The 26878-nt window shown below is 41.2% G+C and overlaps 1 protein-coding gene across 4 annotated transcripts in view; it reads left to right on the top strand.

Moving 5' to 3' along the window:
* The window catches only part of SHROOM3 (shroom family member 3), a 357377-nt gene that overhangs the window by 157391 nt on the left and 173108 nt on the right, over nt 1-26878 (top strand). The gene's annotated exons all lie outside the window — the stretch shown is intronic.

Genomic DNA, 26878 nt, shown 5'->3' with positions numbered 1-26878 from the left:
GTCCCATTCCGAAGTTGCCGTAAATCCAATATGTGCAGTAGTGTTTAAGAGCATATGACTTGAAATCAGGTTACCTGGCTTCAAATCCTATTACTACCACTTGTTTTGTGACCTTGGGCAAGTTCTTTTTTTTTTTTTTTTTTGAGATGGAGTTTCGCTCTTGTTGTCCAGGCTGGAGTGTAACGGCGTGATCTTGGCTCACTGCAGCTTCTGCCTCAGCCTCCCGAGTAGCTGGGAATACAGGCATGCGCCACCACACCTGGCTAATTTTGTATTTTTAGTAGAGACGGGGTTTCTCCATGTTGGTCAGGCTGGTCTCGAACACCTGACCTCAGGTGATCTGCCGGCCTCGGCCTCCCAAAGTGCTGGGATTACAGGCGTGAGCCACTGTACCCCGCCAACTTTGGGCAAGTTTTTAATCTCTCTGTGCTTGAGATTCTCCAGCTGGGAAATGGTGATAATAACAGTACCTCCCTAGTGGAGTGGTTGAGAGAGTTAAAACAAAATATGTAAAGTATTTAATATCCTGCCTGATGCCTAGTAAACACTCTACTAAGTACATATGTAAGTATATAAATGTAACTGATATGTGCTTCTACCTTTCCACCTTATTCTTTTTTTTTATTATACTTTAAGTTTTAGGGTACATGTGCACAACGTGCCTTATTTATTCTTTATATTACCTGTGGAATTGTCCCAGAGATTGAAATGGATCATTAATAATGCTAGTTTGTGTTCCACAATGATTTTTCTCCAAGAGGCTTTTTTTTTCATTCCTAAGAATAAATTGTGAACCCAAATGTAACTCTTTTACCTGCTATTCTTAGCACTAAATGGTAACTTGGCTTTCCCTGTCTGGGATGTTGGGACTTTGAAGGGATGATTGAGTTCAATGCCTTTAATTGCTACCTTCTGGCCAGTAACATTCTTGTGAAGAAATACCTTGGTTTCCCCAAAGAATTAAAGAATGTGGAAAGAGAGAAAAAAGAACAGGGGGATATGATTACTTTAGGCCAGTAGAAAAGAAGCAAAATTTAATTGAAAAAATGTGTTGATTCTCATCTGTAATTCCAGTCATTTTCATTTGTGTGCCTTTCGATTGCTGTATCATAAGTGGTTTATGTCCTACAGTTATTATACTGGACAGGCATTGTATAATAATACTTTGGACTTAACTGACATCTTTTATGATACTAAGAAGCCTGGAGCCATTATCTCATCAAAATTGTTAAAGTTACGGTGTCATCAGCCTGGGATAAAAAATGATTGCCTGAGTGTAAAATGAGCATTGGGTTCAGCTGCTGTGTGTCTGCTTCCCTTACAGCATTTTCAAGGATCTGACTCTTTCAGACATACTTGGAGTTCAACAAATACAATTTCCCAGGAAATTAAATGAAAATGGGCTATAAGGGAGAAACTAAGCTTACTGAGTTTCTATCTAGGCTCACTGCCCAGTTTTCTTTCAACCTGAAACCTATATGTGGGAATTTGCAGAGTTGGGCTAAACTAATCGTGAACACCACGAAGTTCATTTACTGTCTAACACATCATCATCATCTTGGACCTGGTCTCTACCCTCACCATTGAGATTTATTCTACAATCACTCTTCCTTCTAAAGATGCAGTGTGACTTCCAAAAGTGAGATGTACAGGACACCTGTTCTACCTGAATCTTTTGCATATTTTGTAAAGTTTATTTATTAAGCACCTAATAAATGCCAGCCATTGCTCTAGGTGTTTGGAACTCAGCCATGATAAAAATCAAAAACCTCTGTCTCATGGAGCTGACATTCTTGTGAGCAGAAGCAATAAATAACAAACACAATACATATGTAAATGAAACAGTGTGTTAGAAGTTGGTGAGTGCTCTCAGAAAAGAAAACCAGACCAAGAGTTCAAGAGGCTGTTTCTAGCTCCCCCATTCATAAATTTCCTAAGTTCCTCCTGGGAGTTTAAATGGCTATGCCCTACAGGCATTTAAACCTACCTTACACAGAAAATCAATCTACCTTACAACACCTAGAGAATAGTTTAACTGTTATGGACAGACCCAGAAATTAAAAAAAAAAAAAAATGAGCAAAGAAACCACAGTCTTCATTATTTTGTGCAGCTTTCCCACCATAGACCTTCATCTCTAATCCCAAACAAGCACCTCACAAGGCCATGTGCAAATCATTAAGGAAAAATACCAGCGGAAATCTGGTGTTCAGAAATCAAGGCTATTTATCTTGGTCTGCAGTTCATCAACAGAGTAACATAAAACTCTCCTGCCCTGGGCTTATAAAATGGCAATTAGGAGAAAACAGGATGTGCTTGAGTAGATGAGCTACTAGCTTTGAGAGAAAAAAATGAAAGCACCATATTCAAACACTCATCTAGTTTATTCCTTTTTATCCTCTCTTCACCACAAATATTAGGACTAGGAAGACACTGAGTGATGTTCTAGACCAGAGGCCTCCTCCAAGGATGAGGAACAGAGCCTTAGACAATAAGTAACGTGTTCAAGGTCACGTGCTAATCAGTGGCAGAGCCAGAAGGGAAAGCAATGTCCCCTCCCTTCTGGTCCAGTGTGCAGCGGGGTCCACAGCACTGCTTCCAGATTAGATCATCATTACTTCTTCCAACAAGAATGGCCTAACCCTCTGCAAGTGATTGCCAAAGAATCTGGGCAGGTAGAAAGTGAGAAGTCAAGATGTTTGTGAGAGCATTCCACATGAGGAACAGATGCGTTTGTTTTTGATCACAGCTGAGTCTGAACGCTCTCTAGAACTCAGATGTAGAGAAAGGAGGAAATACAAGATGGGGCTGTGGGCAGGTCTTACCTGGGCTGGGGGAGCAGCGTGGTGTGGATGGTCTTCCTTCTAAATGAGGGGAGCTGGTGCACATTCCAGTGTAAAGAACATCCTATGCACCAGAGTTGTCTGCATTGACTCAGGACGGCATCATCTCCAGACTTGAGGACCCCCGAGCTCACCATTCTTCTGTCCATGAGTGGCCACCCAACCACCCAAGGGTGAAAGGTCGTGCTCTATGCTCTCACCTCAGGTCATGATGAAGGTAGGAAGAGCGACCATCCAGCCCATACCACCACAACTGGGTAACATTAGAGCTCTTCCTGTAGACCAAGCACTATGCTAAGTGCTTTTCCATAGCATCACCTTCAGTCCTCACATCAGATAGGTACCCATTTCAGAGGAGAGAAAACTGACGCTTGGAAAAGCTGAATAATTTGCCTGCAATCAAAGCTGGTGAATGCAAAGCCTTTATCTCAGAGGGTGGTGGTTCAGAACATGGGCTCTGTGGTCAGATTGCTTAGGTGTGCATTCCAGATCTGCTGCTTGCTGGCTGTAAAATGTTCAACAAGTTACTTCTCGAAGCCTCAGTTTCCACATCTGTAAAGTTGGAGTAATAATTATAATATTTACCTTATAGAATTGTGGTGATGATTAGAGAATGTAACATAGTAACTACCGACACGTAGTAACTACTAACTATGGGTCAACTGTAGGTTGGAACCACATGAAATTTCTATTGTAGTGGACCAAAAATTATCAAATATTGGCAATTTCATATGGTTCAATCTAGTATTACTAATAGGCATCCATTCTTTGTAAATATCAATGCTTTCCTTATTCATCTCATAATTTGTGAAAGGACAGGTTATTTAATTGCTTTTAACTTTTCCTTGTTTTAGTTTCCCTAAAGAGTGACATAGAGGCTGGGTACGGCGGCTCACGCCTATAATCCCAGCACTTTGGGAGGCTGAGGCGGGCAGATCACCTGAGGTCAGGAGTTCAAAACCAGTCTGGCCAACACGGTGAAACCCCATCTCTACTAAAAAAAAATAAAAAATTAGCCAGGCGTGGTGGCACATGCCTGTAATCCCAGCTACTTGGGAGGCTGAGGCAGGAGAATCTCTTGTATCCGGGAGGCAGAGGTTGCAGTGAGCTGAGATTGCACCACTGCACGCCAGCCTGGCGACAGAGCAAGACTGCATCTCAAAAAAAAAAAAAAAAAAAGAGTCACATAGATTTCTTTTACTGTAACAACATAACATCCATGAGGACTGTGTATGCAATATACACAGTTCCCTGAGCCAACACAACCTGTTGAGGATGTTGTCACAGAGAATCTGGAGCAGAGTGGATCTGAAGTGAGCTTAAATTGGACAGAGCTGGACTATGAGGAAGTGACTGGTGACACAAATGAGTCCACTCCTGGCTCCTTTAAACTACTGTGAATGTTCTGGTCTTTTCAGGAATGGCGTTCCCATACTAGCCGGCTGATTGTGATAAACAAACATCAAACATGACCATTCGTCATTCCGCATAGTGGAGATGAGCTCTGGTCTGCAGCAGGAGGTTGTTAAATTTGACATATTCAAAATGAATTGCACGGCCTGGCTGCTCTTGAACTCTGGCTTGCTGGGAGTAGCCTATGATGGAAGGAAATTCCACTCTGTGGTGGTGTTTTGGGGAGGTTGCATGGTGGGGAGAGGAAAACATAAAGCTGGGATAAGAACAGTGCTTTCCTAAGAAAAAAGGAGGCTACTTTTGAACGAATGCATCTATGATGCCAGATCTAGTGGGAGGCTTCTCTTCTTTTGAAAGATGATTCTGTGCCCCACCCCATTCCTATCCCACATTTGCCTCAATTTCATTTCCTTAGATTTCACATTATAGAGATATAAATAACTCTGGAATTCAAGTGGAACATTCTAGAGAGACAGACATTCTAGTTAATACAGGAACAATCTTTCAATAAAATTAGTATCACCTTTGAAATGCAATGATACTTTGAGGATGCTTCAGACTTTGTTGGTGTTTGGAATGATTACTACTGCTGGTAGAAAATAATGCCACTGTGAATTCAAAATTCTGTGTGTGTGGGCAGGGGGGCATGCTCCCTTTCTCTCTTCTTTCTGTGCCTAAAAATAACCTGCAAATCTTGTTCAAATTCTTTTGCAAGGAAATTTATAAATTGTCTGTGTATTCTATAATTATTTTCCCATCATGATGGCTCTAAGGAAAATACATTTACATACCCATAAACTCAGACACTCTTGGAGTCCCATTTTCTTTCTGTGTGTGCTGTTCCTTTTCTCTTTCTCTCTCTCTTTGTGTCTATGGTTACTGTTAAGCTGACCCCTACAGTCTGGGGCAAATACCAAACTTGAATCAAGCACTACTTATCCATACAGCTGCGAAGGACTGCGGTTTCAGGGCCTCAGATGATAGATTTAAGTAAAGTCTGTAACTGGATGGAGTTTAGGAAACCTGTTATGATTTCATCTACAAAGGCGGGCTGCATCGCACCCCACTGTGCTGAATTTTAAGATGCAATGTGGTGTTGTTGTTTTGTCTTTTTTTAGGAGCAGCATCTTTATTATAAATGATCTATTTTTATGTCTGTGGTGATTTTTATAATACTGAATTTCATTGTTGAGAACAATGACTGTAGAAAGATCTTTCTTTATTGTTCCTGCCTCTTCTCCCAGTGTCTGGAAGAAACTGTTGCTTGCAAAAAACATAGCTAATTAAAAATTGAACTTAATTAGCTACAAAGAAGCCCGACTCGCCAGGGCTGGGAGGAAGGGCAGATAAAGCTGCCGACGCTGTGTTCTTCTTTACCTTCGCTTTAATGGTCTTCACAGCACGTCGTGTTTATGAGTCAGAGGACCCTAGAGCGACACTTGTTGGGGACGGGCAGGACACCACAGCACGACAGGCAGCTCCTGCAAGTGGCGGCGGGAATGCACGCCGGAGTCGGCGTGCCAGCGCGGTGGAAACCGGTTCTCAGGTTCTGGCCGAGTGGACTTCCCCTTACATCAGCGGGCCAGCTCCTGTCAGGCAGGCGGCCGGCGATTGGCCGGGAGGAGGCAGTCATTCAAACTGCCTTTTGTGTTTGGCTAATCAGGGCAGCCCAGGTTCCCAGCGGAGGTGCGTCTGTGGTGTCAGACACCTGTGTCTCAGCTCTGTCTTCCTCGGGCTAGCTCCTGCGGATCCTTCCTGGGCAGAACCGTGCCTCTAGGCCACCTCCCCCAAGCCACCAAGCCCCCGCGGTGGGCCAGCCTTGGCCCAGTGTCACGCAGGACAGAAATGACCAACAGATAACTGAGGACAATGGACCTGCCTGGGCATAGACTTCCTTAAGGTAAGTCCATTTTAAACCAACGATTTCTCGATGACATTATTTCTCCGTCGATGTTGGCAGAAATGCCAGCATTGGGAAGGTAAACTAAAGAGAGGTAGGGAAGTTGTTCAAGTTAGGCCTTTGCGATGAAATCACCAAGGTTTTGGGCTGTCAGATATGCTGACAAAATAATATAAAAGAATAAAGAAACATGTACATGGGGAGGAGAGAGCTTGACAAATGACTCTAGTCCTCTCAGGCAACGGGCACTTTTTCCTATTTGATGAGAAGCTCAAGTGATAACAGAGTAAAGTAACTTTTAGTTAAGGCCAACAAATATATATGCTAACTTGTGTAATAAGACCAAGTCAGCCTGAACATCTTGGCTCCCTCCAATCATGCAACCTCAGGATTTACAGCCTAATTTTAATTATAACTTATTTTTAAAGCTATCTTTAACTTTCTTATTTGGGATATGAAGGCAGCTTTTGTTTTTTAGGTCTGTTCAACATGGGTGAATCAATGAATTGCACTTCAACAGCAAAATTGGATTGTATTGATTGGTTGGCTCACTCTTCTCATCCTTTATGTTTCAGAGAAGGTCGGATTATAAATGCAAGCACCTACATTTAAGCAACAGTTGAGATGCTTAAGAACGTGCTTCTGTGTGATTCTGATTAATCCTTAACTATGCTCTGATTTCATTTTACTTGTAAATCAATTGACACATACTTCAGGGACCATCCTGTCTTTTCTCTGGGGTTGCTGTCACCGTATTTGTAACTTGAGGATTTAATAATTGAAGATTGATAAAAAAGACTGGTGGTTTGGGACTAGTGTTTTCACCCTGTCTGTTTTGTTGTGATAGGAAGGAAAGTAATTTTCCCTTGGATTTAAATTTTTTTCATTGAAAACATTCTGAAAATGGGTAAAGTTCTCTTTATAAATCTAAAGAGGTTCTGAGACTACTTTTCCCATCTCATTAATTTCAAGGATGTAAACACCTTCATGAAAGGAAGGTGTTTACCCGTTCTCAATGATTCTGTTCAAGTGATAAACAGCAATAGGGCAAACAGGTCATTCAAAATCTGTGCTAATCATCCTCAAGTGTGTTTTTTCTTCCAATGATTACAGCCAGTTGGAGTTTTCCATTTTTTTCAGCAGTTAGCTAAAGTGTCTTTATAAAAACATTTTCCTATAATAAAATAACACATTAGTGACATTTAATATAAACATAAAAATTACTGCTTTGGTGAATAAAAGCACCAGAAATGGCATTACCCATCAGATGAAATATGATCATCACACAAGTCTACAGCAATCACTTAAAAATATAGTGTATATGCAAGTGATTTTAAAATATGGATCCATAGGTAGGTAGACACAAAGTGAATTTATAAATGTTGAAATAGTTAAAGAGAAATGAACATTGGAAAGCTAAATAGATATTGAACATTTTTATATTTCAAAAATCTACCTTCGCTTATGAATTACAACCTAGAGAATATATAAATCAAAGGTAATTTCCTGAGTTAAGTATAAGTCATTTTTTGTATGGAGAGGGATAAATACCCTCATCTTATTCCCTAATCTTAGCCCTAATCATTGTCTTCCATAAAAACCCCAGTATCCTAAAAAGGTACAGAAAGGAAGAGGAGAGAGCTGGTTGAAAAACTTCTTAACAATACTTAAAAGTAAACAAAGTCACAAACCCCACGTTTTATATTAAGAGTGTAGAAAGCCCTTGTTCAGGTCTGCAGAGTACCAGCGCACTCCAAATATGTAATTTAACACATTCATTAATAACTATGATAAATAGATATTTTATTCCAAGAACAATATCATTAGAGAGTTAGATTGGAGGGCAAGGGGATTAAGTATCTTAAGTTTATTGTTTCCCGAGTGACCATTTTTAAAAGCCTCCTTCCAGGAACTGTGGAATGCCTGCCAGGCTCCCTGACTGCTGTCTGGTGAGGGTCCCTACTGGTGCTGTGGACAGCACAATACACAATGGGGCACAAGAAAGCCACGCAGCCTCCCCCTCCTAGACACATGCTGTGCACCCCCTTGGCTCTGCTTGGAAGGTTCAGCTCTGCAAATGGAAGGTTGCAAACATCAGACACCTTCCTCTCTCTGTTTCTGTCTCTCTCCCCTTCTTCTCCCCACAGTGTCCAGCCTTGGCCCCTGACTTTTCCTGGGGTTGGGGAGGCCTGTAGGTTCAGAAGCTGAGCAGCTGGGTGAAGATCTCCCTTAGCTCAATGTGCTCTGGCCATAGGGAGCAGACAAGCAAGCTGAGTTTGGGTAGCCCTAGACACATGGAAAAAGAAACAGCTTCCTCACCTCCACCCCTCCATAGATGACTTCATTAAAATGTCGCTGGTTAAGAGGGAAAACGTAGCACTCCCTGTTAGGCCAAACCCCTAAAAGGCATGTTTTTTAGAAAACAAAAAATAAACAAAAAAAATCCCCAGCAGCCTTAATGATCACATTTTGGTGACGGGTGGGAAGGTATACTTTCATACAAATGGATGATTTTGGAAGGCATGAACCTAAGCTGTCTCACACAATTTTGCTTCTTAGTTGGACTGACTGGTTTAAAAAATGAAGCCCAAATGATAGCCGCAGAGCGGTATGGGTGGCATATCATCTGATCCCATTGAGATAAAAGCTCTCAACAAACTTGTGTGAACCAAAACTGATAGAATGAGTGATGTTCCACAAGTGATCAAGAGACTCCTAGCTGGGTGCGGTGGCTGACGCCTGTAATCCCAGCACTTTGGGAGGCCAAGGTGGGCAGATCACCTGAGGTCGGGAGTTTGAGACCAGCCTGACCAACATGGAGAAACCCTGTCTCTACTGAAAATACAAAATTAGCCAGGCTTGGTGGCGCATGCCTGTAATCCCAGCTACTCGGGAGGCTGAGGCAGGAGAATCGCTTGAACCCAGAAGGCGGAGGTTGCAGTGAGCTGAGATTGTGCTATTGCACTCCAGCCTGGGTGATAAGAGTGAAACTCTGTCTCATAAAAAAAAAAAAGAAAGAAAAAAGACTCCTGGCATCAGTCACTGAAGGAGGACTTTGCTTCTGCACTGGAAGCCTGGCTTTAAAGCAAAAACTCTGGTGTTGGAATGTAAATGAGCCCCACCCTGGGAAGCTATGGCTGCTCAGAAACACTTGGTTTTTTCCAAGTACCAAAGCTCCCTAGTAAGCAGTACAGCTACCAGTAGACTCCACCCACTAAAACATGTGTTCCACATTGCCCATCAGCCCTCCAGGGGCGGGGGTCCCAGCAATCAGCCTCTGAAGGGAATCTCCAAGTTCTTCCCTTATCTTTACTCTCACAGCAGTGGAGGCACGGTCTCAGTGACCTGATACTTATGCATTTATTTCTCAGTTGTTTATTAATCGTGGATCATTAGTTCTTCCATCTGAGGTAGGTCATATATCATTATCCTAGTGTGGAAGAGAGAGAGAAAAAGAATGAAATGGAAGAATTTGTCCAACACTACCAAGAAGTTAGTGAGAAATTAGAACCTCAAATACCATGCGGTTCTCCTTCCCTTTTTGTCTTTCTGTCAAAACGGAAATCAGGGATCCTTAAACCTTTCCCTGAGCAGTTCTCTCTGGGCACTAAAATGCTTCAGGCCAAAAATATGCTGGTTCTCTTAACTAGATCACTCTGTGACTGAAAGAGAGAGCATTAAAACAATGAAATGAATTGGGTGTGTGCTCACCTGAACAACTCAAAACCCTAGCGGGTTGCTGGTAAAGTTTTCCTGAAGCCTAAATTGAGGACAGCACCCTCTCTCCTCTGGCTTTTTCCTAGAAAGACCTGATCATTTAGTTTATAACAAATTTCAACCCTGGCCCCTTGACCAGGGAGGCCAGTTGCGGGTGAGCCGTCTGAAGGTGGCTGGCCTGCATTGCCTCCGAAGGTATTTCAGGAATGTTAATGGTATGCCTGAGTGGAGGCCTCAGAGCTCCGAGCTCAGGCCTGAGAACTGTTCTTGTGGCCATCTGTTGTGGCCCAGGAAGTCTCATAGCAACAGCTTCTCAAGAATGGTGCTTTTTTTTTTTTTTAAATTAAAATTAACTCACACAAAACCAAAAAACTGCTCCACTGCTCAAGAAGAATCAGGACAGCATTCAGATTTTTTCTACACAGTGATGAGCTTTTAAGGAAGAAAAGCCCCCGCATCCTACATTCCTGTTCTTTAAATGAGCAATTTGTACTTGGTGTTGAGGTCTTAATTTTTTTTTTTCTCCCCCGGGGTAGAATTCTTTCTTTGGAAAAGAATGGAGGTGAAAACAAGTTTCCAAGGCTGTGGAGAAAATAGTCAGCAAAAATATGGTTAGGAAAAAAGTGGTCAGTTTTTTTGAGATTTTCTTGGTATTTGTTGTTCTTAGCGATCCTGTCAGCAGCTGCATTTTTTCCCCCTCTGTAATAATGTGAGCTTTATATGCCTGGCTATTTAGTTAGTGAAATGAACTTCAGACAAAGACACTAATTTTACCATGATGATGTATGCCCTCCGGTATGAATCTCGAATCTGTGCAACAGCTGACCTCAGAAAAAGAGGTAGGGAAAGTAATAATTATAGTTCTATATTTTTTCATTGATGAGACATTAAGTTAGTCATTTACAAAAACTGAGGTTTTTCCTCAGGATAGAAGATACTGTAAAATGATAAATACGTGAAGCCTGGGCAGGCATGCCAGACAGAGACAAAAGAATTCTATTCTGTTCCGCATTGTACCCCTTACCAGGCTATTTCAGGAAGGCACACGGCCTGTCAGAGCACAGTGCCTCATCTGCAAATCTGATTCCTGCATTGTTAAGGAGGTTAAATATAATCACCTAAAAGGAACTTGGGAAAAGATCCTTGAATCTGAATGGTGTCTATAAAGAAGTATTATACACTGTCATTCTTGCTGTGGCACAACCCTGGGAAAACATTTTCATGAGAACTTTTAGATCTCCTTCACTTTTTAGTTTGGCACATTTCCCTCAAGTTTTGTGACATAAAATTTCCCAGAAGAGTCGCAAAATATTCCAAGTGATTTTTGACTATTATTACATAATTCCTGAATATGCAACACACTTGGAATACTTCTCCATATTCTTGATTGGTAGTGTGTATTGCTACTTATATATTATTCAGATGTAATACATTGCCCTTAGTAATGGCGCCAACCTCTACTTACGTGTTATTTAGATCTATTACATTGCCCTTAGTAATGGCGCCAACCTACCCGGAAAGGGATATGTACTTCAAGTTTTGTTGCTGAAACACAGGTTCCTAATGACCTTTCTTTCTATAAAGGCCTGACTTATACCCTCTTTGTGCATATTGCCTCCTATATAAAATATAACCACCACATATTTAGGAAGTGTCTACCATGTATCAGCTGGGTTTCTAGGTACCGAGTTTGGAGCTGTGAATAAAAGTAGACAAAAATTCTGGCACACATTCTAGTCAAGTGACACAGGTAACAAGTCAGATAACACAAAAATAAGTCAATTGTATTATAGGCTAGAAAATGATAACTGCTATGGAAAATACATAAAGCAGAGAAGTACATCATATAATGGCAGAGAGGGTATTGCAATTTTCTAGGGAGTGGTGGAAGGACCTGCTAAGAAGATGATATTTAAAAGAAAACTTGAAAGAGGGGAAAAAATGAGCCTTGAAGGTTACCTAGGGAGCATTGCTGACAGAGAGAAGAGAATATGCAAAGGCCCTGGGGCAAACGTGTTTGGGAAAGAGCTGGGAGGCCAGTGTGGGTGGAGCAGAATGTGGCGGGGCAGAGAGACAGTGGGTCACTGGGAGGCAGTTAGCTTTTACTCTGAAAAAATCCTAGGAGAACTTGCTTCACAGAGCAGTTGTGAGCATTAAATGAAATAATTTGTGTAAAGCCTTCTATAGAGTGCCTAGCACACAGAAAATCTTCTGTACTTTTTAGCTGTCATCCATTTGCTTATTATTACCACTACGTAGTCTAGGATTTAAGGATGGAATGATGTGAGCACACAGCACAGAGCTTTGTTCTGATCAAAGTTAATTGTTTCTATGAGAATTAAACTCCCAACCTTGGCCTCTTAAATATTAAATTCTATCAGCTAAGAAGGTTCCAAGTCTATATTGTCACACATACAGAGAAAAAAAGCTTGCTTTTAAAAAATTGGCCCTGACTAAGCTAAATCGTTGTTTCCATTTTGAAAGTACCAAGTCCATGCTCTCTAGGGACAGGTGTATTTTGAGACATTTGCTTCCAATTTCAGCTACAAAAGTCTTATTGAATTCCACTGAATTCGCATGATCTCACAACATACTCATGTTTGAGTTCTGATATCAATTCCCTTTTCTAGGCAGCAGGATTCGAGGTAGGGAGGAGCATATTGCAGATATAATGAAAATAAGGAGTCAATGTGCTTTTCTTCTCCCCACAGTCCAGAAGCAAGATTACCTTTTGAGGCACTTCAGGGACCCTTTCTTAAAATGATCTTCCTGGACACCCCTTTGAATGTCTAGATTATGCTGATCTCCTTTGAACCTGAGGGACTTGGGTCATAACTTATGTCGAGTGATGACTAGCTCAGGAAATTAGAACAAGACAGGGAATCCTTTTCTCCAAGCATATGAAGACCATCATTTAGAGTCAGGGATATTCTTGCTCTAGAACCACCATAAGTGATTTGGGAGCAACAAAAGGAATTATTGATGATAACTAGAGATGCTGAATGAATGAAAAGATCTGTCTAAAAATGTGCACCTTCATCACTGGAAATGCTTCAGGAGAGGCTGATTAATCAATCAATAGTCAGAGGGGTTTGAGTTTATCCACACGACATACTAAAAGAACCCCTTTGGGGTTAAGAAATAACCCCTAGAGGATTTGGCATCCTACCAGAGATCATGTAATTAATGACCCAGAAAGGTACCATGTTTTTACCTCTTCAACCCAAAGACAGTAAAGAACACAGATGATATAATTTAATATAAATCTGAAAGAATGATAAAACCACCCACGATGACTGGCCCTGTTATTTATTTAGTTGGTCAAGTTCTAATATTTTGGCTTCACAAGTTCCACTATTTTTGATGACATGTGTTGTATATTTTTAGTTGTAAATCAGTAATCTTTATGGCATTCCTCTAATTACTAAGCAATGTAAACTCTTTTTAAAAATTTGGGTGAGAGCTTGACTTCTAAGATCCCTTCCAAATTTGTGCTTCTGCTTCATCCTTCCAAGATCTGCTTATTAAAAACCAAATTCTTCAGGAAAAGTCACCTTAAATTCTCTTTAACTGACGCCTTAGTTTAGGAATTCTGAGAGCCAGAAGCAACTGATTGTAGAAGCTCTATTTCACTTAGGGGCAGTGGCTAGTGGAGTCATCTTCTTGCAGTGTCACCCTGGTCCTGGTGCCCGGAACCCCAGTTCCCAACACCGATGATGCTGTGTTCCTGTTTGCAGTTTCCAATGTTGTCACATCGCTACTGCTGGCTGCCAGGTTGCTCGGTTATGATCAGTGGGCAGAGTGGACTGGAGCTGTTTTTTCCTTTGGAAAAACATTTCTGCAGTACTTATTACATTCTCAGTGATTTGCAAAAATGCTCTCTCTCTTAACCCAATGACAGAGCTACAGTTTTTGTTCCCATTTAACAGGTTAAACAATTGAGATACAGGGAACTAATCCAAAGTCTCACAGTGACAGGGACTTGAACCCAGGTCATCTGTCAACAGAGTCTGTGCTCTTAGCTGCTACATTGGATTTCTCATCCACAAAATGTCTAATCCTATGTGCTCTTTTTATTTGTTGTAGCTCTCCTGTTGATTCAGGGGGAAAACTGATATGGCATATTATTACACTTTATTGCCCTCTGTGAGGGCAGAGAACATAACCTATTGATACCAGTGCCTAGTGTAGCGCCTGGTGCATGCAGATACTCAAATATTTGTTGACTGAGTGAGGGAGTGAGGGTGTGACATGAATAAACAATAGTAAGGCCATAGAAATGCCATCCTAGTCTCAAGAGTCACAGAGATGTATGTAATCGCAGGATGTCACTTACATAAAAACTTTAACTTTGAAAAGTTAAAAAACATAAAATTAGAGGTGAGGACATCATGGGACAATTACAGTGTTTGAACCAGTGTCAACAATTTCATCCCTTGTTAGGTACTCATTCATAGTTTAATTAATAAATCACATTGCATTGGAAGTGTAGCTCCAAAGGACCCTGATGTCAGACTAACACCTGCTATGTGACAATTGGGGAGGGAACAGGGAACCATTGGAACGCCATGAATTCCACTAAATCAGTGCAAATCTGGATTTGGTGCATTTAACAAATGGACATTGAGACTCACAGATTTGTTATGGAGCAGAGAAAGGAAGCCTGAATCTTGACAATGCCAGTATCTGAGGGAACATTTGGGTGTATTGAACATAAACCCACTAAGACCAACTCAAATAAAAAGAGATGAAGATATCAAGATACGAAGGAAGCTTGTGAAATCCAACTATAGGAAGCCAGGAACACCTCAACATTAACTTAGTGGTGAAAAGCTCTTAGAGTCAGAAGGCCTGCGTGTGAGTTCCAACCTTGGCATTGCTGAATTTGTGACCTTGGATAAGTTACCTCATATTTCTGAACCTCATTTACTTGTCTAAAAAGAAGGAATAATCAAAGTTTCTACCTTGTTGTGTTGTTGTGTAGTTTCAGTGAGATAATACATATAAAGCACTTGGAACACTGCCTGACACGTAATAGGAACTCAGTAACCATTAACTCTTATTATTATTTAGAAAGTAGGCAGCTATTCACTTTCTTTTTGGATTGCATAGTTGTTCATTTCAGCTGACTTTGAATGTTAGTTCCATTGCTCTGTCTGCAGACTGGCTTTCTGACAGACATGGTGCCAGGGTTAATTTAATGGCATGGTGATGTCATCAAAGCTCCAGGTTTGTCTGTATTTTCATTCTGCCACCCTTAGCATGATGATTTTCTTCCTTACATTTGTTCCTCATGGTTGCAAGGTGTTTGCTGCAGCTCCAGGCATCATGTCCTCACAGAGTCTTGTCCAAACAAGGGAAGGAGTTCTAGTTTTGTGTATTTCATCAAGAATGAGAAATACTTTTTCAAAAATCCTCCTGCAAACTCTCTTTTTTTAGGAGTCAGATCTCATTAATTAGGCTTATGTCCTATATCCTTGCCTACACTAGTAACTGGCAGGGAGTGATTACCAAGAATAGTATAGACCAGGCATGGTTAATCCCTTAGGGTGATGAAGGAGCTGCCTTTCTGAGCACATCATTATCTGATGCTGCAATGGAATCAAAATTATACTTGTGGAGTAAAACAGGGGACAGTAACCATTGAGTAAACAATTATGAGGGCCTGTTTTCGATAAGCAAGTGTCTAAGCCAGGCAAATCAGAGTGTTTCTTTGTAATTTTATCTTTTTGTACATGGAGTCTAAGAGGAGGCAGAACTCTTGCAGTTGTTAATCTGGGATAAGGTAAACCTAAAGTTCTCTGCTCTGTGGTTGTTTTCTGTGTACTTTACCCCTGCATGCACACACACTGAATCCTATTGCAAAGATAAAAGTGAGGTCTTTTTTTTCACCTTGCTCTCTCTGTCTATATACTGTCATGCACCCCATAATAATTTGGGTCAATGATGGACCCCATGCATGGCAGTGGTTCCATAAACTGATAATGGAGCATACACAGAAGTGATATACAGTACTTGATATTATCCCTGCAGATCAAGTAGGGGAAATGTTTGATATTCAGTAATGTGCTGGGACATTTTCATATGAAAAAATAGAGAGCCAGGTGTGGTGGTGGCTTGTGCCTATGATCCCAGCTGCTTGGGAGTTAGAGGCAAGAGGATGGCTGGAGCCTGGGAGGTAGAGGCTACAGTGAGCTGTGATCACACCACCGTACTCCAGCCTGGGCAACAGAGCAAGACCCTGTCTCTAAAAAGAAAAGCAAAAGATGTTGTGTATAACATCTAGGTTTGTGTAAATACTGTCTATGATGTTTGTATGATGAAATTGCCTAATCAGGCATTTCTGGTCACATATCCCCATCATTCAGCAATGCATGACTGTGTCTAGATGTATAGGTAGGTAGATAGGTACAGAGAAACACACACACACACACACACACACACACTCCAACAGATGCTGCCTCTCCCAAGGAAGAACCTGACAATAATTTCCAGTCCCTGAGGCCATCTCCATCCCTGGCCTTCTCAAGAAATTCCCATTTTTGCTTGATTTTCTCTGTGGGTTCAGTGTTACTGTGTCATTTGCAACAACAATAACAAAATCCCATCAGAAGCATTCTCCTAAGCTTCTGGGATTCTGTCCCCCACATCTACTAGTGTGTGGCCCTGGCTCACCCCGGAGCCATCACTGGGCTCTACCCCATGTGCCCCACAGCTCTAGAGCCTTATCACCTGACACTCTCAGCCTCGCCCCAGCACCAGGTCGCACCAGCCGCAATGTGAACAGCTCTGCCTATAGCTGAGGAAGAGCTGGTCTAGCCTCACCCCTTCAACTGGGGCTTGATCAGGACCTGTTCTCCTAGAATAGATGGCAACAGAGAGACAGTAACCTCTGTCTCTGATAAAAGGGTGTAATATCTGCCAAGTCTTTCCTAAAGAGACTCAGCAAAAGAGACCATCCTACTGACAAGTACATGTTTCATAAATAAAATGACTTTATTTCAGATATACAAGTGCCTTTGACAGGGAGTTTAAATCTGGTGGCTGTATTCCTTTTGGCCTGACTTAAATAGGAGAAGAGAATTGTGGTTTCCTATCAGTGGGAAATTAGTAAAGGATTCGAGGAGTGAGTGACTAGGAGAGTAGAGTGAAGTCATAGACAAAATCAATGTGGCTATCGGGGCAGGCCAATTGGACTCATGAGAAAAATCCCTTGGAAGGTGGAAATATGAGACATTGAGACTGTCATTCAGGAAGTATGGATAGATCTTTTTTTAATGTTTATTTTTACTATTTTGTTATGAAAGTGGCATAAACATTTATGAGAGTAGAGGGTCCCACAAATTCCCACGCACCCACCCTCCAGCTGGATGGCTCTTGTTAAGTAGAACAAGACAGGGAGGAGGAGAAGATGAAAGAAAGGAGCAGGAGCCAGTAAAGGACAAAACGTTCAGTGACAGATCTATTAGTGAACTTGTCAAGAGAAGACAGGAAGCTGAAATCCAAGATGTTTATTCTTCTTAATCATAGGTTAATGAAATAATTGCTAAATGAGATCTGGCTTCTAGCGATCTGAGTAGGGATTATGTAACTTGAGGAAGCAGATCCCGTGTTGTAATCTCCAAATTGCTGAGTGTGGGAGAACCAAAAGGCTCCCATCTAACACGGTGACAAGGCTAAGACAGCAAGAGTCAGTGTTTATTTGTTTGGCATTTAGCAATTATTTTTCTACAATCTCCCAGGCACTGTGCTAGGCTTTGTGAGCATGCAAATCTGAAGGACCAGGTTCTTGCTTTCAGAGAATGCAGCATCTACTGGTGAAAGTAGATGAGAAAAATCTATGACTTTTTTTTTTTTTTTTTTTTTGAGATGGAGTCTCGCTCTGTTGCCCAGGCTGGGGTGCAGTGGCACGATCTCTGCTCACTGCAAGCTCCGCCTCCTGGGTTCATGGGCATTCTCCTGCCTTAGCCTACCGAGTAGCTGGGACTACAGGCGCCTGCCACCACGCCTGGCTAATTTTTTGTATTTTTAGTAGAGACGGGGTTTCACCGTGTTAGCCAGGATGGTCTCGATCTCCTGACCTCGTGATCAGCCCACCTCGGCCTCCGAAAGTCCTGGGATTACAGGCGTGAGCCACCACACCTGACCGAAAAATCTATTATTATAACAGTCATGCTATGATGAAGCTTTTCTGGCAGCATAGAAAAGATGAAAGCTTCTTGTAGGAGGATGATTGTCTTGATCTTTGGAAAGATGAACAGGCATTTGGTAGATGGATTTAGTGAGTGAAGACATTCTAGCTAGACAAAGTAGCTTACACAAAGACAGAGAGGTACTCAAAGAGAACCTTAAGTCAGGGCTGCAGGGCTGATGGCACACTTGTGACCTGCTAAAAGACAAGGTGGAGATGGGGTAGAGGTGGCCAGGAAGTGGGGAGCAGGGGCTAAAATTCAGCCCGTGCTTCGCCCCCTGGTGCAGCTGTATCCACCTGGAGGAGGTGTCTTTTTCTGGTTTGACAAGGGGCCACGTGGGCAGGGGGTAGCCCTGTCTGAGTGTATTTAGTATTCTTTGACTAAAGAGTGTATGTGAGGATGCTCATGAGTTTGAACAGAACCCAGAAAGGTGATGGGACATTAATAAATAATTAAAAGGCAGAGTAGTGACAAAATCAGACTTGTGCTTACGAAAGACCATTCTGGCTGCATTTTGGGAGGTGGTTTTCAAGATGTTAAGTCTGAAGGAAAAGAAACTAGTGAGAAAAGGCTGCTCCAGGTGAAAAATAATGGGGGCCTGAATGACAGCTGTGGGAGGGGAAGGAAAGGAAGTGGTGCATTGAATATCCAGAAGGTACAGCAGGTAGACTTGGTGACGGGCTGGCTGCTTGGGTGCAGGGGTGCAAGGCAAGGAGGATGACTCCTAGGGTTTTAGCTTTAGCAGCTCAGTGGGAGATTATCACATCCCTGTAAAGATCAATAAACCCAAGAACTTTGCCATAGTGTGTGCTGAGGTGTTACCTGTTGAATAATAACAATAAAAGCGTTCTTTATATAATCACGGTGGTTAAAGATTAAGAGGAGGACTTCAGTAGTAGCTTTTGAGACAGAGGAAAAACACCTTGATCCTTAGTTGTGTCCCTTCAGAGAATGAGCAATTGATATGAAAGGAAACTGTAGGATCTTTTGCGTTGTGATCCCATTCAAGCACAGCAAAATCCCCTGTAGTGGATAATCTGCCCATTCAAGATAGGTCAGAGAGTAATGCCCAGCTGCAGAAAGCTAGTTCATCTCCTTTATTCTTTCTTTCAAGATGAAAATAATGTAAATCTAGGGTATCTTAAACCCTTTCTCATTGTTTTTGGAGAAAGCAGTTTTTTGTTTTGTTTCTGATGGTGGACATGGCAGCAGCATTCTTTCTGTCTCCCTGTGCTTATCATGACGGTGTCCTAGCACAGGCTTTGAAGTTGAATGGTCCTGGGTTTGAATTCCTAGTTCATCACCATCTGTCACTTTGGGCAGAATACTTATCTCTGTGAACCTCATCTGTAAAATGTAGGGAAATACAGTTTCCTCATGGAGCTGTTATGAGGGTTAAGGGACAAGGGAAGTGGAGTGCTTGGCATAGGACCTGCAGGCCACATGCTGGTCACAAGTGGTGGCTGTGGAAATGGACTTTGTTGGTGCTACTGTACTTGTTGTTAATGCCAGTGTTCAGATATCAAGAAAAGATATGGCACCTGGAATCCCAGCACTTTGGGAGGCCGAGGTGGGAGGATTGCTTGAGCCCAGGACAACATAGCGGACCCTATTTCTAAAAAAACATTTTTAAAAAAATTAGCCAGGTGTGGTGGCACAAGCCTGTTAGTCCCAGCTACTCAGGAGGCTGAGGTGGGAAGATGGCTTGAGCCCAGGAGGTCAAGGCTGCAGTGAGCCATGATTGTGCCACTATACTCCAGCCTGGGTGACAGAGTGAGACCCTGTCTCCAAACAAACAAACAAAAACCCAAAAAATAAACAACCAACTTGCTTTTGCAGCCTTTGATTATTCCTTGGGCCTGCATCTATTAGATGCTGATTGTATATCACGTTGCCTTCTTTATGGGTTAACCTGAGGAGAAAGAGTTCCATGCCACGTGAGTCAAAGAGTAGGTTATATACATGGCTTGCTCCTTCCTGATGTGTCTTGAGATACTGTGCTGATTATGCTTGGGACAGAGAAGCATACCATTAGACTATTGAAATCACTGGAAAGAAAGCAGAAAACTGTGGTACTTTCAGCTTTCACATGATCAAGGTGTTTTCCTAGGATACAATAGGCCACTGAAGCTACACTTGATATTACATTAATAATTCAATAAAGCACATTAATTAACTACCAGTCCATGGCTTCAGCAGCTAATAGCACCTAAAGAAAATGTACTTCAACTTTCTTATCAAGAAATGGTCTTGATAAGAGACCGGGTGACTGTAACTTTGGTCATTGCTCTGGAATGTTCCTGATGGTGCTGCCAGTTTTCATTGCCCATAGGTGCAATATGGAAATTTTTATAAATGCTCTCATTTGATGCTTTTACAGATTAACAACGTTTTTATATTGTATTGTAACTGAAAACAAACGAGTATTTTTCTTATCTCACCTGTAGAAAAGGGAGTGGTGAGAATTCAGGAGTTAATATTGTAAAAATACCTGAGATAAGAAATACATGTTTAAGTATTACTGGTTTTGATTGCCACTGAATCCTCATGAAGCAACCACAAAAATCAAACAGAATCAGGGACTAGGAAAAGTGGAAAGTCTGTATTTTTATACTACTCTAAAATCTATTAGGTTGGTGCAAAAGTAATTACAGTTTTCGCAATTACTTTAACGGCAAAAGCCACAATTACTTCTGCACCATCCCATGCCTTTGAGAAGGAAGATAAGTTTTCAGAGTGTTTAAAATTAGCCACCTGTAGTTTGCTGTAAAACAGAAATAAAATTTGGTGACAGTTAAAAATTTACATCTCAGCTAGAGGCGATTTCCCTCCAGGGGACATTTAACAATATCTGGAGACATTTTTAGTAGTCACAACTGTGTGTGGGGAGGGGGTCGTGCTACTGGCATCTAGTGGGTAGAGGTCAGGGATGCTGCCAAAATCCTGCAATGCACAGGAAAGGCCCCCCAGTAGAGAATTACCTGGCCCCAATTGTCAGTAGTGCCAAGGCTGAGAAACACTGAGTTAAATAACAGCTGTTGGGAGCTTCTACCACTGGACTGTCTCTTTCAGCAAGAAATTAGCCATCCTGTTAATTGAAATTATTTTCCTCAGGTTACGTAAGGAAAATGTACTCCTTTGCTTTTCTTTTTTATTTATTTATCGCCCAGGCTGCAGTGCAGTGGCGTGATCTCAGCTCACTGCAACCTCCGCCTCCCAGGTTCAAGCGATTCTCCTGCGTCAGCCTCCCGAGTAGCAGGGACTACAGGTGCGCCACCAAGCCCAGCTAATTTTTTGTATTTTTAGTAGAGACAGGATTTCACTATGTTGGTGGCCAGGCTGGTCTCGAACTCCTGACCTCAGGTGATCCATCCACCTTGGCCTCCCAAAGTGCTGGGATTACAGGTGTGAGCCACGGCGCCCAGCCTTACTCCTCTACTTTCTTATAGGTTTAGTCTGGACCATCTTCTTTATATATAGCTCTCAAATTGTCAGACAATTCAGTCCCCAAAGTCCTCAGGCCAGATGCTTGAAAGATTGTGACTGCAAAAAAACAACAACCAGGTTGATTCAAGGGTTCACTTCTCAGCTGATTGGTTCAGCACTCTGTGGACACACAGCTGTTTTGTGGTGATAAAGAGAGCAGAAGAACGAAGTTGGTTGAGGAAATGCCTTCACATTTCAACACTCCCCTTCAAGAAAAGGGAAAGCTGGCTTTTCAAATACTTGCCAAGTGTGAAGCCATCCAGGAGCAATTACAGAACGTTCCTTTCAATCTTTCTCCTCTGTTTTCCTTGACTTATTTTATGAACTATTTATTGAATACTTACCATCCCAATCCCTATGATAAGTACTGCTCCTAATACAAAGAAAACTCAAATGATTTTAAGAATAACTAAAAAAAAATTACAAAGTCCTGTAGGTCATCACCTACAGGAAAAAGAAATGTCGGACAAAGGATTTCTCTCCTAGATTTTATGTATTTATATCTTACAACATATAAAGTTAAGTCCACATTTTTCTATGCATTTGTCTATTGAAAACTGTTAAAATACAGAAATTTATAATAAATGATACAGCCATATGTTAATTTTCTTGATTTTTTTTTTTCGTTAGAATTCTTTTGCTTTATCTTGAAAGATTACCCAGTTCTGGGGCTTACTAGTGGCAATATATTGATATATAGTAGGCAAAATTAAATTTAATTACAATAAATAAACTTCATTATATGAAATAGGTTGGTGTTAAATTGGATCTCTCTTGGTCCAGCCCTAGGAAAACAAATTACTTTTCATTATGATAAATGTTAATGTATCTCCAGATACTTCAGTGGAACTCACTGTATAAATACGACAGAAGAGTTAGGAAGGTGGACCCTGGAGCCAGACTGCCTGGATTAAAATCCTGGCTCTGCCACTGACACTCTGTGACCGTGCAACCTTAGACAGATCACTTTCCTCCTGGTGCCTCAGTTTCCTTATCTTCAAAATGAGGATAACAGTCATAGTATTTTTCTTAGAAGGTGATTATAAGAATTGAATGAGTTATGCATGTAACTAGCACATAGTAAATGCTCAAGATACAGTATTTTTATTGTCATCATTATTGTTGCATTGTATTTTATTTTTCTGTATTTGTACTAAAGATGAACTGATCGATAGACCCATTGCAGCTTTCCCAAGTGTAATGTGGTATAAAGGCACTTAATTCTGATTCCACATGTTCCTGGAGATAGTTATCTTTTAAAAACACATACTTGGCTGGGCGTGGTGGCTCACACCTGTAATCCCAGCACTTTGGAAGGCCGAGGAGAACGGATCATGAGGTCAGGAGATCGAAACCATCCTGGCTAACACGGTGAAACCCTGTCTCTCCTAAAAGTACAAAAAATTAGCTGGGTGTGGTCGCACGCACCTGTAGTCCCAGCTACTTGGGAGGCTGAGGCAGGAGAATCACTTGAACCCGGGAGGTGGAGGTTGCAGTGAGCCAAGATTGGGCCACTGCACTCCAGCCTGGGCAAGAGAACGAGACTCTGTCTCAAAACAAAAACAAACAAACAAACAAAAACCCACAAACAAAAAAAAACCGTACTTTGCAACTAACAGGACATCTATTGATTGATTTATGATCAAAGCCTCTGACTTTCTATATAGTATGACCATATAAAGTAATGGAATAAGACCACCATCTTGTATTCTTTCTTTTCTTCTTCTTTTTTTAAATATTTTAAGTTCTAGGGCACATGTGCCCACATGCAGGTTTGTTACATAGGTATACATGTGCCATGTTGGTTTGCTGCACCCATCAACTCGTTATTTACATTAGGTATTTCTCCTAACACTATCCCTCCCTCAGCCCCCAACCCTGCAAAAGGTCCTGGTGTGTGATGTTCCCCTCCCTGTGTCCATGTGTTCTCATTGTTCGACTCCCCTTATGAGTGAGAACAAGCATCTTGTATTCTTTTTTTTTTTTGCACTGTCTCCCAGGCTGGAGTGCAGTGGCGCGATATCAGCTCACTGCAACCTCTGCCCCCCTGGCTCAAGTAATTCTCCTGCCTCAGCCTCCCGAGTAGTTGGGATTACAAGCATCTGCCACCCCATCTCTTAGTAGAGATGGGGTTTCACTATGTTGGCCACGCTGGTCTCAAACTCCTGACCTCATGATCCACCCACCTTGGCCTCCCAAAGTGCTGGGATTACAGGCGTGAGCCACTGCGCCTGGCTGCATCTTGTATTCTTAAGCCTCTAGAGCATCTCAGTCTTCAGGCAGCCAAGGACATTTATTAGAATTGGAGCCTCTGGCTGCCTTGGAAGAGGATGCTTTCAACACTTTTAGCCTGTTGTAATACTTCGGGCTACTGGCTGATTGTGCTTTAAAGGATGTTGATATCAAATATGGTCTGGCTATATTTATGCCAAGTTGCTGACATGTTGTATAATATTTATTGTTCCTAATGTATGATAGGATCAAAATGCTGTACACAAACAGGTAAAGATGGTTTTGCAGCTTTGGGTTTTCAATTTATTTTCTAGAACGTGTCTCACTTGCTCTCCTACATAAAGACACATGATTGCTTTTGAGCTTAACTAAATTTAGTGTGGTATCTAAGTTGTCTGTGTGTTATTCTGGTGAGCAAAGGCACTTGATCAAAATGATCTCTTGAAAGTTGGAATGCCCTCATTAAAATGTTCAAATGGTAACCGTCCACCTGAAGGATGCCATGAAAATATTAGAAATCCTTGTTTTTTAAGCATTGATGTTGATAATTGTTAGACAATGTCTGAAACTTTTGAAATCACAACCATCTAAGGCAGTATAGGAAACAGAAATAGCAGGGATGTTGAAACACTAAAATAGTAAGTTTCGTAAGACAAAAGTGACCTTGCGTTCAAAATAAGATTTCTAGGAATTTATTCTGTTGATTTTAGATTGAATTTGTAGTAAGTAAACAATTAGCTGACTATATAAGGCTAAGGAGTTACTTATCTATGAAACCAAAAATGTGAACTAGTTTATCTCTAGGGTCCATTTTGTCTCTAAAATGCCAAAAATCTATCTAATATATTTCCCTGGATTGAATTCCTCAAGGGTCAAGGTGCATGCACCTTTGATATAGTGCTGAATGAAGCATTACTAATAAACATTAAACTGATTTGGATTTAAATACCTCTTACACAGCTCAAATGCAGGCTTGAAAAGTAATGTCCCCATGGCGGTAAAAGCATCAGTATGAGTGTACGTGTGGAAAGATTTGTTGTAGGAAGATCAGTCAGCCCTATTTCATGATGACTTCAATGTTGTCGGTGCAGTAGTGGAGTCATGGCCATGACAGCATCATCAGAGTGAACTTTAATTAAAAACAAGTGGAGAAATCAACAGCTAGGATTTGCCCGGGAAATACCTAAATGACATACAGCCCGGAAGAGGATTTCGAGGCACCATTTTATTGCATTCTAGTGGGAGAGAACAGTTCTCATTATAAAAATTCTAAGAAAAGTTGGAAAAATAATGAGCACCATAAATTAGATTTGAACTTGGCATGCCTTGTAGCCTCAACACATCCCATTTTGTATCCCCTTAAACTGTCAGAGAACAGGCAGGTATGACTCATTCCTCTAACTTGGGTAAGCAGAAATTAAAATAATCCTATTTAAGAAATAAATAGCAAAAAGAAAACTATAAATAAATGGTCAAATAGAATTGCTTAGTTGTTGAGAGAACTATGTAACTCAGCTAAGTGACAACAAAGGGAAAAAACCTAATTAAGTTGCTGAAGAGGGGGAAAATATTTTTTCAGTGGCATAAATCCCAGAGCAAAAACAAAAACAGAAAAAATGAAAAGATGTATGCTTTTAAATAGATGGAAAAAATCCTTGTTTTCTAAAATGTAACCTTAAAGACCCTTGGTAGAAATTCTAATAGCTACCGTTCAATTTCATTCTATAACACCTTTGATACAGAATCACTCTTTATCATTTCATAGTTCCAAAAATGTATTAAAGGCACAATTTTCTCTCTCTCTCTCTCTATATACACACATATATATACATATATATACACATACACACACACACACATATATATATATATATATATATATTTTTTTTTTTTTTTTTTTTTTTTTTGAGACGGAGTCTCACTCTGTTGCCAGGCTGGAGTGCAGTGGTGCAATCTCGGCTCACCGCAACCTCCACCTCCCGGATTCCAGCGATTCTCCTGCCTCAGCCTCCTAAGTAGCTGGTATTACAGGCGCCTGCCACCACGCCTAGCTAATTTTTGTATTTTTAGTAGAGACAGGGTTTCACCAAGTTGGCCAGGATGGTCTCAATCTCTTGACCTTGTGATCTGCCCGCCTTGGCCTCCCAAAGTGCTGGGATTACAGGTGTGAGCCACCAAATACTATATATTTTAAACAAACAAATACTTTTAAGTGCTTACTACCGACTGCTGCTTACCAGTGTGGTGCATGTTAGCTACTCTGAATGTCGGTTTTTTATCTGTAAAATGATAGTAAAGGCTGGGTGCAGTGGCTCACACCTGTAATCCCAGCACTTTGGGAGGCGGGTGGATCATTTGAGGTCAGGAGTTCGAGACCAGCCTGACCAATATAGTGAAACCCCATCTCTACTAAAATACAAAAATTAGCCAGGCCTGGTGGCAGGTGCCTGTAATCTCAGCTACTTGAGAGGCTGAGGCAGGACAATCACTTGAACCCTGGAGGCAGAGGTTGTAGTGAGCTGAGATCACACCACTCCACTCCAGCCTGGGCAACAGAGCGGGACTCCCTCTCAAAAAATAAATACATACATACGTACTTACGTACATAAATAAATAAAATGGGAGTAAAAACCTTTACCTCTAGAGTTCCTGGGAGTATAAATTACATGCATTATACATTAAATTACATACATAGTATTGTACTGGGTAGCTGGCAGGAGTCCAAAAAATGCTGTAGCAGCTTGTAGAAAGTGGTCTTGGTATGCTAAACTCTACTCTGACTCTGACAATTTCCAATTTTTTACCAAATCAGCTTACTGTGCCTCAATTTCAAAATCTTCAAAAATGGCAGTGTGTTCAAAAACTGTGTGTGTGTGCACGTGTGTGTGTGTGTGTAATATTTATATGTATGTGTGTGTGTGTGAAACATTTGAGATTTGCAGTGTGCTGAGGAATATAAAGCATCTTGGGAAAAAAGATGCCATTCAAATACAAACAAATACTCATCATTTCCTCCAGTTTTATTGACTAAAAGCATCAGTTGCAACATCTCAAAATCTGATCTATTTCTGTTTTATGGAATTAAAGCTTGATTTAG

The sequence above is a fragment of the Pan troglodytes genome, chromosome 3 (genome assembly GCF_028858775.2).
Source record: "Pan troglodytes isolate AG18354 chromosome 3, NHGRI_mPanTro3-v2.0_pri, whole genome shotgun sequence".
Classification (NCBI taxonomy): domain Eukaryota; kingdom Metazoa; phylum Chordata; class Mammalia; order Primates; family Hominidae; genus Pan; species Pan troglodytes.
This window is presented reverse-complemented; position numbering and strand designations above follow the sequence as displayed.